The 13,224-nt window shown below is 39.7% G+C and overlaps 1 protein-coding gene across 8 annotated transcripts in view; it reads right to left on the bottom strand.

Moving 5' to 3' along the window:
- LOC122811811 (leucine-rich repeat-containing protein 3-like) overlaps positions 1-13,224 on the bottom strand; it is a 543,075-nt gene that overhangs the window by 16,983 nt on the left and 512,868 nt on the right. Inside the window, exon 1 of one of the 8 annotated variants that reach the window (XM_044083902.1) lies at positions 11,927-11,975. The exons of the other annotated variants lie outside the window; for them this stretch is intronic. The gene's annotated coding sequence lies outside the window, so the exon portion shown is untranslated. Of the gene's footprint in view, positions 1-11,926; positions 11,976-13,224 lie in introns of those variants that run through there. 8 annotated transcript variants of the gene reach the window in all.

Below are 13,224 nucleotides of genomic sequence, written 5' to 3'. Positions count from 1 at the left end.
TTCTGTTTATTGTGGTGACAAGGTTTAGGTCCCTAGAGTGTGTAGCTTGGAGGGATTGGGATTTCTTTAAGTGGAGCATGTCCAACAGCTCTGAGTTTGACATACCTTTGTATGTTAGGCAGAGATCACCTCTGAGTAGGCGATATGCGACGGAGTAAAGCTGGAGTTTTTTGAGACGGTCTGCGTAGGGCATCTGTTTGAGGCCGTTAATCCTCTTTGTGAGGTATTTCTGCAGCCTTTTCAATTGTTGTAGATGTCTTGTGAGGTACATACCAAAAGGGGCGTTGTACTCTATAATGGGTCTAATGAGTGATGAGTAGAGGGGGAACAATGACCTCTTTTTTTCTGGATGAGAAACCTTTTGTGATGAGGTGTGCCATGTAGAAGGATTTCCTGACTACTGTGGCGATGTGATTATCAAAGGAGAGACTACTGTCCACCTATGTCCCAAGGTCTCTTATCACACTTTCGGTGTTAAGTATACTACTGCCTACATTGTAGTTCATGGGTACAGAGTTTTTACCAAAGGGGATGACAATGCACTTTTTGGCATTGAGCTTGAGGCCATGGCTTTGACACCAGGCATCTGTCTCAGTGAGGCCGTTTTGTAGGATGTCCACATAGTTAGGAGTTTCGATTATGGCTCCTAGTTTGCAGTCATCTGCGAACTTCGTTAGCCAATGACCTTCTGTGTTAGCCTGTACTTCAGAGAAGTAGATATCAAACAGGAGGGGACCCAGGACTGAACCCTGTGGTATTCCACTTGTCACTGGTCTGAAGTCGGATTTGGAGTCTGCTACTTTCACAGTGTGGGTTCTGTCAGTTAGCCAGTTGGCAACCCATCTTGTGACATAGGGATTTATACCTAGTTTAGTGAGTTTATCTATAATTCCAGAGTGGAGGATGGTGTCAAGCCTTGGCAAGATCTAGATAGGCTGTGTGAACCCTACGCTTTGGTGACTGCTTCAAGGAAGTCTATCAGGTTTAGGAGACATGATCTGCCTTTTACAAACCCGAACTGGGTGGGGACATTTAAATGTAAGAAGTGTTTTTTAAACTTATAAAGTAACTTGTTTAAATAATTTACAAATATAAGGTGTTTGTTTGTTTGTGAACTAAATACCATAATTTCCATACTGGAGTTCTACTGCTGTATGTGGCCTGCCCTTCAGGCACACACACAGCTATTGATGCAAACATGGAGAGTAGCCTGAAATTTACATTTTGTTCTCAAACTTAATGTTGTTGCCCTCACCATCTACCTATCATTTTAAAAATGTGCTCAACCCTCAAACTGCTATCCCCAGACAAAGGAAGGGACTGTCATTTTCAAATGCTACCCACGAAAAGCTATTTCTGAGATGTATTCCTTTCCCACGAGCATTCTTTGTATACCTCTATAGTATAAATACTTTTTACACAATTCTAAACATTCTGTGCTTTGATTATTGAAATTTCTAAGATGTTCAGGAAAAGATATGTACTAATTTGAGTACAGTGAGTATGCCTAGCTACATCCTTGAGTTTGACATGGAGTGCAACACAGCACAGTCAGCTCTATGGGTGTAAATGAGATTACATGCCTGCGATATGCAGATGATGCCTGAAAGCACTTACAAGTAGATTTGATCAGGATCTGAGAGTCCGATGATAAATACTGTAGGCTAGCTACCAGGCATACTTTTGTTGCTCTTGTTGGTGGTCGTGGGGGAGGGATACTATGAGGAGGGGGGCTGTTGAAATAATTATTTTCAGTTTAAGGCAAGAAATCCCAGGAAGTCTGTAAGCCACTACTGTCTGCAGCTGAAACTTTTACTATTTCTTTGCTTGATGCTGAGGGTTCACTGCAGCATTACTGATGACATCATTAGGTGACAGGAAATGTATTCTAATTTCTAGCTCTTTGTAAAGTCTCTTTCTTCACAAACAGCAGTTGTTCTCATTGTAATAGATTAAGATAAATTCAAAGATTAAAAACTTGATTTAAGAGTGTTTCATTTGTTTTTGTATCCAAAGTAGGAAGTTGGTGTTTATTGGTGCTTTATGTTCAAATTTTAATTTTACCACAGATTAAAAATACTTCAGTGCTTGCTTTCCCAAAATAAATCTTTACCATTTATGAAGGGTTAAACAATTTTAACGTGTTGTGGTGCTACAGACAAAAACAAAGAAAATATTTAACTTTTCACATCCCCTCAAGAAATACAACAGGCAGAAACAGTACCAAACTGAGAATTAATAGTTCTGACAGAACGGTCCACTATCACTCCTCTTATCTTCTCAGATTCCTGATATGTTGCAGTAAACTAACTTCTGTATACTTATTTGGATAAACAAATTAATGCAGTTAGGCCAGTAGCATACTCAAAAACTATGATGTTATTGTATACAAGTCCACATAAAATAACACAAACTGTTTTCATGCGCATGAAAGTGGAAATTAAGACTTAAACAATGCAGCACCAGGAGCTAAGCTGTAGAGAAAATTATTATTATGGCTAAGATTTGTAATAAAAAGTGATTCGCTCTGTAGCTACCTCCTGGTGCTGAATCATTTGTTTCTGGACATTGTATGCTATATATTAAAATCTCACCAAAAGAAAGGTACTACATGTTTTCATGGTCAGGCCCCACACACAGTTGCTATACTTTTCAACCACTTTCAACACTGTATAGCACCCAAATGATCAGGCCATTCTATGCTCTCTGGCATACTTATGAGCTAGGGGTTATTACCACATGACTTATTTTGAAAATCAGTGGGTTTTACGCAGGAATGATGACTGAGTTTTAAATTCTTTAATACAGTCCTCTCACTCAGTGTTTCTCCTGTACAAATTCCATGTCCAGATGGATGCGCCACAAGGAAGCCATTTAACGATTTCAGTTGTACTTCTATCTAAAATTATTCTAATGTTGGTTGTGACGATGTGTGTTATTGCCAGCTATGCAAGGAGAAATAGGGCAGTGGATGTGTAACATATGCCAGCATTGCTAGCCGTAATTTTGTAAAGAATTATATGTAATTTGTATATCAAACTGATTTGTACAGATGCTTGTGTTGAAAAATGTATTTGTAAAGCTGCTTGTGTTAAAAATGCACCAATAATGGGTCCTGACTGTATTGTAACTGATTAAATGTATATGTTTTAACAGACGGTACTGGAAGAGAACAGGTTAAGCTCAGGCCTCGGCTAACTTTTAGAAAAATATCCTAAAATTAAATTACCTGGTTTAGACCATACAGATTGTATCTTAGTCTCTGGCTGCAATCAGAACTGTAAGTGTCTGTGCCAGAGAATGGTTTATTAGCTTCTGTAGGAAGAGTGGAAGTGTTTTATACTTTTACAGCTTCCAGATGCTATAACACATCTCAGCAAAGCTCTTTGTCTATGGTGACACATACTTGCTAAATTCTAGTTGTTTCTAGCAATGAGGGGTAGCATGAAAAATAGGTACAAATCTGTATGCTGATTAACATAAAATTGACATACATAATTGTGGTGCCTTGCCCACTCCAATGGAATTGTGGGATATCAACTTTCAAAGGCAAACTGAAGAACAGAACCAAAATATGGCAAGGGAGAAGATGATGAACCTTAGGATTTTGTTTTCAGTGACTTGCAGTATGTGGGTTTTATGGTAAAAGTAGAGCATTTAATGGTAGGCAATAGTGTAATCTTAGCAAAAGAATATTATAGTTTGCTGGCCTACTGATCAGTGGCATAGCTACAGTTTGTGCTGCCCGGGGCTGTCTTTGAGTTTGCTGCCCTTCCCCCCCCTCACAAAATCATGGTCGAACGGGGTCTCCCCATATACAGCCCTCCCCCCTGCAGCCATTCCAATGTCCCATTACTTGGCTATTTCACCCCATTTACCATAAACACTGTAATGTGCATACTGATTTACTTCTATGATGATTTGGATTCACAAACACTAAAAGACATCTACTAAACAAAGCAATGCAGTCTCACAATGAAAATAGACTTAGCATTAAAACTTCTCTGCCCTTGAAACTCACATGGATTGAAACAGTACTGAAACCCACAGTCAAAGAAAATACATCTGGCCAGTGAAAGATTACCTTTGGGCTGTTTTCAAATCATAGGCCCCGTGCACACAAAACATACATGTGTTCTTTGATACACCTTCCTGATTGTATTAAATTATATTCCTTGTATAATACAGCAGAGTTCTTAGGCATTTTAAATTTTTGAACATTTTTCCAGTAAACAATGAAACAAAATGCATGCACCAATAATGACAAAACTGCCCAATTCAGAGCATTTCCATCATAAAAAGTCTATTCAAACTTCTACAGTCTACCAATATCAGTAAATATGCACAATCTCTGTAGAAGAGTCATCTAAATAATTCCACATTAAAGAGTTCTGTAACTAATGAAGAGATTGCTGCTAGCAGACAACTTTATATTTCATTGTTTATTCTACAAATAAAGTGCCTGTTGCCCTTGAGGAATAAATTGTCTATGTTATATTAAAATGACAAGCTAGTAATATTCCAATAGAGAATGGATGGCAAACTAATAACAGGTTCATAGTTGCTAGTTATCGCCGCCAAAGAGGACATTCTCAGGGCTGCAGCATCTACCCCCTTTAAAAGTACAACACAGCACATGATCAGCAATGCTTCAATATACTGTGGGAGTAGAACCCACACCCTTCTGCATCAAAATCAAGTATTTAACCTGTTATGCAGCAGACTCAGCATAAGTATCACTAAATTTCTCTTCCCCTGAAGCTCTCAGCTCCTTGTGAAATCCACTCAACTGTGTCTCAGATTTGAAGCACAAGAAATCTGGAAAAAGCAAACATTTATTGAGGGGGGGGGGCAAAAGCCCATAAACCAGGGACAACATTTTAAACATTGCTTGTATAAATCTTGGAAAGTTGCTAAAATAAAATGTGTTACAACCATATGTTTCACTGCCAAGGCTTGGCCCCAGGACCCTGTGCACTACAGTCAGAGCAACATACCACTATGCCAAATCAGCAGGTTCCTGAAAGATAGGAAGGCTGAAACTTAAATGGCTATCATTTAGTGAATTCAGTTCTCACCATAGCTCTCAACTTCTTAGTACAAAACACCAGGACAAATCCAATAATGGGGGACTACAGCCCCGAAACATATTCAGTTCTCACCATAGCTCTCAACCTCTTAGCACAAAAAACTTGGACAAAGCCAATAATGGGGGAATGCAGCCCCAAAAATAGGGACAAATTTCAAATACTGATCTTATAAACAGAAAATTGCTAGAATAAAAGGTTTTGTTACCATGTATTTTCTGAAGAATATGAAGTCTGAAATTCAAATGCCTGTCATTATTTAGTGAATTCAATCCTTCACTGATTTGCCACAACAATTCAGAAAAAGCACAGATTTTATGAGGAACAGAACAAAAATATAAGGCAAAGATCTGGAAAATTTTCACAAGTGCTGGTGGGTAGGGAATTCAGGCTCTTGTTGCCTATACAGGGTTTGAGACCGAGTAATTCTTTTACACACACACACACACACACACACACACACACACACACACACACACATTCTTTAATATATATTCTCACATGATAACCAAAAATTGAGCTGTTTGGTATTGAGTAGAAACAAACAATTTACTGTCAAATTAAACTTGTTTATCCCAAACTTTATACGGCCCACCCAGCTACCAAAAGTAATAACAGAATATGATTGTTAAGCTTACAACTTTCAAAATGAATTAGATTGTAGCTTTGCTGTCTATTACTGAAAGCAAAAAACTCTGTACACTCTGAGTGTATTTAATTAGCATGTAATGCAATCCAAATTGACAGATTTGCATATAAGCAGCACGGTCCTTGTTTTCTTCTTTCTGTGGCACACTAATGCTGTAAGTATTTTTCATCTAGCTGTATATTCATAATTTGTTTGTCTTTCTTTGAGTATCTCTAGCTCAGACATAAAAGTGATGCTTATGCCTCATTTAGTTCCTTATTCTCCTTCTGTAACTTCTTGGGAGAACCAGCATACATACTCAAGGCTTCAGCATACCCTGTCTCTCTCACCTACAATTAAGCAAAATGGTTATCAATGTTTGGGCGCTCTCTCCCTCTGTCTTTCTGGCCCTTTCTCAAAGGCCATCGTCAACTTTTTTTCCAAGGGGCCTTGTCTGGTGCATTACCCACACAGCTTCTCAGAGGCCTTTAGGGGATAAGACCATTTATCAAGTTATCTTCTATCATCTTCATCAACTTCAACAAATATTCTGCTTTTACAAATATCTTTTTGAATTTATTTTACATTGTTGAGCTTTAATAGTGATCATTGTCACTTACCTGTGATAGTAACCATGCTTTACTTTCAAATCTTAACTTACAAGCACACACACATGCTACAGCATAACCATTCTGTTCCTGGAACCATCCATCTCTGCATAACTATTATGTTCCTGGAACCATCCTTCTCTGCATAAAACTAAACTAACCAGCTACCTTGTTAGAATAATAATAACCAACCAGCACTAAAATACCTCAGATCGGTAGAATTAATAACCAACACTAAAAACACCTCCGAATCCCAGCAGCAGCATAACCATACCTCCAGTCGGCAGAATTAATAACCAGCATTAAAAATCCTTCCGAATCCCAGCAGCAGCATACCCATTCCTGCTTGCTTGTTCCATTTCTGGAACCATCCTTCTCAGCACAGCATCAAACTAAAATAACTCGACAGAATAATGATCACCATCCACAACCAGCACTAAACAGCAGCACTTGCTTGTTTCTCATTCCTGGAACCACACATACCTTGGCAGAATATATAATAATCGCACTAAACCAAAATACCTCTGAACAGCAGCATCGGCAGAATAATAACCAACACTAAACCGAAAATACCTCTGAACAGCAACGTCGGCAGAATAATAACCAGCACTAAACTAAAATACCTCCGAATCCGAACAGCAGCAGCATAACCATTCTTGCTTGCTTGTTCTGTTCCTGGAGCCACCATTATCCATTAACACCCTCACGGCTTTGCTGGAGGAGCTGGAAATGCTTGCATGCATGATATGTTGAGCCCTTGAGCTCAATTCCAATAGGCTGGCAGGTCGTTTGTGAAGCTGACGTCATTGCGCATGTGATGACGTCAGCTCAAAGCGCAAAAACAAAATAAAAAGCTGGGAAATTAAGGTGCCACTTAGGAATTGTGGCACCCCATTATTTGAACCTCAAAACAGGTAAAAAATGAGAAATTTGGTACAGTTGAGAGGTATACAGCAAGAGTCCCTTTGTGTTGGCCTGGACTTCAGAGAAGTAGATACCAAACAGGAGAGGACCCACGACTGAACCCTGTGGGACTCTGCTCGTGACTGGTCTGCAGTCTGACTTGGTGTCGGCTACTTTCACACTGCGGGTTCTGTGAGCCAGTTTGCAACCCACCTAGTGATACAGGGGTTGATGCCTAGCTTAGTGTGTTTTTCTATGATTCCTGAGTGGGGAATGGTATCAAAGGCTTTGGCCAGATCAGGGTAGGCTGTATGAACCACCTTGCCTTCATCCACAGCTCTGGTGACTGACTCAAAGAAGTCGACCAAGTTGATCAGGCATAATTTACCCTTCACAAAACCAAACTGTGCAGGATCCAGAGTTTGAAGATTCCCTATATCCTTGTTTATTAGGTCCATGATGATGTATTCCATAGCTTTGCATATCAGAAATAGGCTAATGGGGCGATAGTTCCCAGGGTCTGTAATCGCTCCTCCTTTGTGGAGAGGGATGACTGTAACAGTACGCCATTTGGTAAGGACAAAGCCTGAGGTGAGGCTGTGATTGAACAGGGCACACAGGTGAGGTTGCCAGTTCACTCTGTAGTTCATGTAGAACACAGCCAGGGATATTGTCAGGTCCCATAGAAGCTGTATTCTTGGCCTTGGACATTGCTGTTTTAACCTGAGCAGCAGTAATACTTGGTGCCTGGCAATCTACTGGTATTGTGACTGGTCCTTGGGGGGGGGGGGGGGTCAAGTTGTCACTGAATCTGTCGGCCAGAATATTGGCAATATCTGTTGGCTCGGTATGGGAGGTACCATTGTGCAGTAGTTCAGAGCAAATCTGGGTATTGCCATGGAGATTCTTTACATAACTATAGAAGGCCTTGTGGTTATTTTTTTACTATCTGCTGCAATTCTGTTTTCATAGCTAGCTTTAGAGGGTTTGATGCGAGATCTCAACTTTTTGTCTTGGTGTGAAAACTCTGTGGTCTCTCCAGTTGTTACAGGTTTCTGGTGAGGTACATGAAAAGGAACATTGTACTCAATTATTGGTCTGATGAGGGCCAAGTATAATGGAATTACAGCATTCTTAGCTCTAGTTGACCTTTACTTATAAGATGTGCCACATAAAAGGATTTCCTTACTACTGTGGATACGTGGTGGTCAAAGTTCAGATTAATATCAACCTGAGTGCCCAGGTCAAGTACCACTGGGTCTACACATAGGAGGGTGCTGTAAATTAGCAAGGATGTCAACTTTCCCAAATGAAATAATAATGCATTTTTTATACTTGGCTTTAATCTGTGGCTTTGGCACCAATTATTTGTCTATGTAAACCCTATCTGCAATATATTAACATCACTGGGGGACTCCATGATTGCTCCCAATTTGCAATAGTCAGCAAATTTGGTCAGCCACAGGCCGTACTAGTTAGCCTGGACTTCTGAGAAATAAATTCCAAACAGGAAGAAGCCCAGCACAGAACCTTGTGGTACTACATTGGTGACTGGTCTTTTGCTAGAGGTAAAGTCACCCACTTTGACTGTATGTGTCCTGTCAGTGAGCCAGTTGACTACTTATCTAGTAATGTAGGGGGTTAATTCCAAATTGAGAATTTTTCTATAATACCTGAATTGGGGGATTGTGTCACATGCCTTGGCTAGGTCAAGATAGGTAGTGTGCACTCTCTTTCCCTTGTTCAGGGGTTGGTGACTTTCTTGCAGAAGTCAGCCATGTTTAACAGGCATGATCTACCTTTAATGAAACAAACTGGGCTGGGTCCAAATTTTGGAGATTTCATATGTCCTTGTTAATAAAGTTTATAATGAATCTTTACATGGCTTTACTGATGAGGCTATTCAAGCTTATAGGCTTATAAATCCTTGGGTCATTTGAAGGTCCCTCTGTGCAGAGGGATACTGTTGCTGGCCTCCATTCCCCCGGAACACAGCCAGTTCACAGGATATGGTTAAACAGGGATCCAAGTGGATCAGCTAGTCATGTTTTAAGTTGTTTAAAAGGCAACCTGGGATATTGTCTGGTCATATTGATGCCATGTCTTTGGCCTTGGGGAGTGCTTAGATGACCTGCTCTCTTGAGATAACAGACCGAGGAATGGTGGCAGGTATACATTGGGGGATGACTGGGGGGACGGGGGCGGTGACATTTTTTCCAAATCTGTCAGTTAGCAGGTTGGCTGTTACCTCTGGTTGAGTATTGGTGGTGCCATCCACAGCTGGTTCAGTGCATAGCTGGGTATTCCCTTTTAGATTTTGGACATAGTTAAAGAATGCCTTGTGATTATTCTTAGCCACAAAGGCTATTTTTGCTTTGTAATTAGCTTTGGAGGGCTTTATAAAATCGCTAATTTGTTCGTTTAAGTTAGAGAGGGATTTTTTTTTCCTCTGCTGAGCCAGTTCCCTATTGTTCTTGGACAATAGTTTATTTCTTTTGTTGTATAGACTATTTATAATAGGGATTCACCAGGGTGGATTGTTTTTTCAGCAGCATTTGGTTCTAATCTGGTCAGGTACAGCTGATTCTATACAACTGCTTAAGTGGCTTTACAGGACATTGCTGTACCCCTCTGCATAACAGTCTGTGTTATCTGGTAATTTGTCTTTGAAAACTTCTTAAATGTTTCTGAGCTTGATGGGGTATCTGGTCTTATAACTACATTGAAAGAGACTGATTTATGGTTCGTTCTTACGAACGGGGGGAGGGTGCAATGTTCTCCCATGTTAGTAAGTGCTATGTCCAGGACATTTGAGCCTCTTGTGGGTGTGCTGACTGTCAATGCAAATGCTCTAGAACAGCTAAAGTCCACGAACCTCTTGGCCAGCATGTTTGTGGTCATGTACGTTTCCAAACTGATGGCAGGACAATTAAAATCATCCATGATTAAGGTGTTGGGCTGTATGGCAAGTGACTTCAGTAAGTCCAGGTATGTGGTTTGTTTTTCCAGCATCATGATGGAGGACCTATAGTTAGCTATGATGTGGTGGAGGGCTTTGCTTATAGTTAATTGGACGTGGAGTAGCTCAAAAGAGTCACCTCCTGCTTTGGTTCTTTCACACGCAGTTTATGGTCTGAACATATGGAAGACACTACAGCCCTGCACAATCGGGGTGCTTTCCAGGCCTTTGAACCACATCTCGGTGACTGCACAGATGTCAGCATCTTCCAAAGTAAGAAGAGTTTCCAGGGAGTGCAGTTTCTTGTTTAGATGCCTAGCATTAAGCAGCAGTACCTTGAGTTTATCTACAGAGGATTTTGCTATGTTGGGAGGTTGGTTACTTTGAAACTGTCTAAAAAATATCACAGTATGGGTGGCTAATGCCTTTGCCCGTATCTGAAATCCTAGAGGAGACCATCTCTGGCAAAGCAGCATGGCCCGTTGACTCTCTTCCCAAGCTGGCAGATATAGGATCCCCTTGGACTGAAAGTCGGTCATTTTTTGTTTATATTGTGGCATCATCCTGGAAAAGGTAGAGTGCTGCTTAAGGCCAGGCTTATACCTGCCTATGATGCACAATCTGAGAGCTCAGTCATGTGTCTCTATAGTCCAGTGAGTTAAGTCTCAAGTCATTCACCCCACATGGACTAAGATGGATTCATACCGGTACTTGTGGTTGAGTGACTTGATGGGTCTTGGTACCTGAAAGGCAGCTAACTGTAACCCACTCCTTATCCAGCCTGGTGAAGGGAGAATCTGTGTCTCTCACAATGGAGTCAACTATGACCAGTACATTAGGTTTTGTGGTGTTACGTCTTATGGGCTTATTTGTTGACATAACTCTCAACTGTCCAGATTTTTGCCTCATATTTTGTCCATTTCTCATAAAATTGTCGCTTTCTGGCAAATCACTAGCAAATCATTGAAGACTGAAGTCAGAAAATAACAGGCATTTAAGTTTCAGACTTCATACCTTTTAGAAAATTAATGATATGACAGGGTTTACACTGACAACTTTCCAAGTTTGCAAAATAAATATTTAAAAATTGTCCCTATTTTTCGGCCTTTGTTTATGGCTTTGTCTAGATTTCTTGTGAAGTTGACAGGTATGTTTGCAGTGACACGTACGTGTGTGTGTGTGTGTGTGTGTGTGTGTGGTGGTTTTTTGTATTGTGTGTGTAAGTGGTTCCCGTTTGGGTGGCCTCTCTTTTGGCATGCCCCACATCTTCTGAATATGCCATCCAAACTGTAAGGGACTCTAGTGCTATTTTCATCACCGATCTACTTAACTCATTGCCAGTGTCATGAAACACTATTGCATGAGTGAATGACGTAGCAGCGAGTAAAGTCAGACGCAAATTGTTCCTCTATATACGATTGCCAAAACATGATTTTAATGTCTGTGTTCAATTCTGTTTTTACAATTGTGGTTTTATATTCGAGTTTGTTATGCCACAGGTGTTACCCTTATTTTGTGTTCTTAGTATTCTCAGTAAAGCTGACATCATCACAATATATTTAAGACATGGAACATCCTGTACTAACTCCATTAGCTACATTTATCCTCTCTTGCAACCAACATTCTCTTGCTACTGTTTTCAGTCTTAATCATGTAAAATTCCTAAATTATACGTATATCTGCTTTTAAGTATTTGTATTACTGTGATTTACTATGTATTTTGCTGTTATTGTATATAAACCTTTTGTTGCGTTAATTCTCTTCGGAACTTTTCTTCTTAGACCTCTCGTGAAATATATCTCTACCCAGTCAGACATCCCTGGTAAAAAAAAAAAAAATTCAAACAAATAAATATGATTTTTTTTTTAAATTTTTTTCTTAACAGCTGTTAAAACAAACAGTTAATATAGTCTTTGACAGAATAATTCTCCTGATAACACTAGGTCAGTACGTTATCGACTGATATAGTTCAAATTTGTATATGGGTTCAAATTTGTATATGGGTTCATAAAGACAGCAGTAGATGTTTATAGGTATGTTTTTACAGTCTTCTACACTTGCTCTTATCAGTACAGATTTGAATGTGTGAAATATCCCTGACCGGGGGGTGGGGGGGTATATTCTGTTAAAACAACCAAGCTAATATCATTTTCTGCAGGGACCTAAGCTTGGACAAAGTGACGTCATCTACCTACAGGGTAAATAAGTAGGAAAAGGTTGGCACAGCAGAAATAGCTTAGCAGAGCGGTTACTAAATATTTTAATGAAACAGTCCTTCTTTGGATAGTTGCTAGGAAGATGATGGACACTTAAAGACTGCGTATAGGAGATATGTGCTCCAAATAAATAAGTAAATAAATTAACTAAAGTCAATAGTGGAAAGACTAATAAAATATAGTAAACAGTCCAGTCCTTGATGTGATGTAAAAAGTTTAATCCACAGCAAATTTCAATAAACACACGGCAATACGTGCTTTCGTCTTGAAACACAAGATTTCATCAGATGCCATCTTGTAAAATCACACTCCTTGTATACAAGTTTCAATAAAAACATTAAATAATTAACTTAAACCCATACACACGTATTGAAATATTAAAATCCATAAAACTCAATAAATAAACAAACTGGTTCGTAATGTGCACACCATGCCTTTTTTCCTCGTTAATCTCGAGAGATGCCAACTATTTTGATAGTCTCACATCTTATACCCATTCCTGACAGTAAACAAACCAAAGTCCTAATGAAACAATATCAGGATGCTTGAAAATACCTGATGAAACAGTTGCCCACAAGTGGCATGCCTAACCTGTGGTGTTTCTTGCAGCCTTCAACTTGAGTACACTTACAGGTGTGTGCTGACAGGAAGTAGATTATATTGGTCTCATTGTTAGACAGCTGCTGTGTGAAGATGTACAGATAAAGCCCCCCCCCTCCATTTTCTAACATCATTATGAGTGAGATGGCAGGCACTATAAATATAAACATGCTAGTAAGAAAGCTGGACCCATTCATTATGGCTGACCCAGGCAGGTATTTTA

The sequence above is a fragment of the Protopterus annectens genome, chromosome 9.part0 (assembly GCF_019279795.1).
Source record: "Protopterus annectens isolate FY-2018-M chromosome 9.part0, PAN1.0, whole genome shotgun sequence".
Classification (NCBI taxonomy): Eukaryota; Metazoa; Chordata; order Ceratodontiformes; family Protopteridae; genus Protopterus; species Protopterus annectens.
This window is presented reverse-complemented; position numbering and strand designations above follow the sequence as displayed.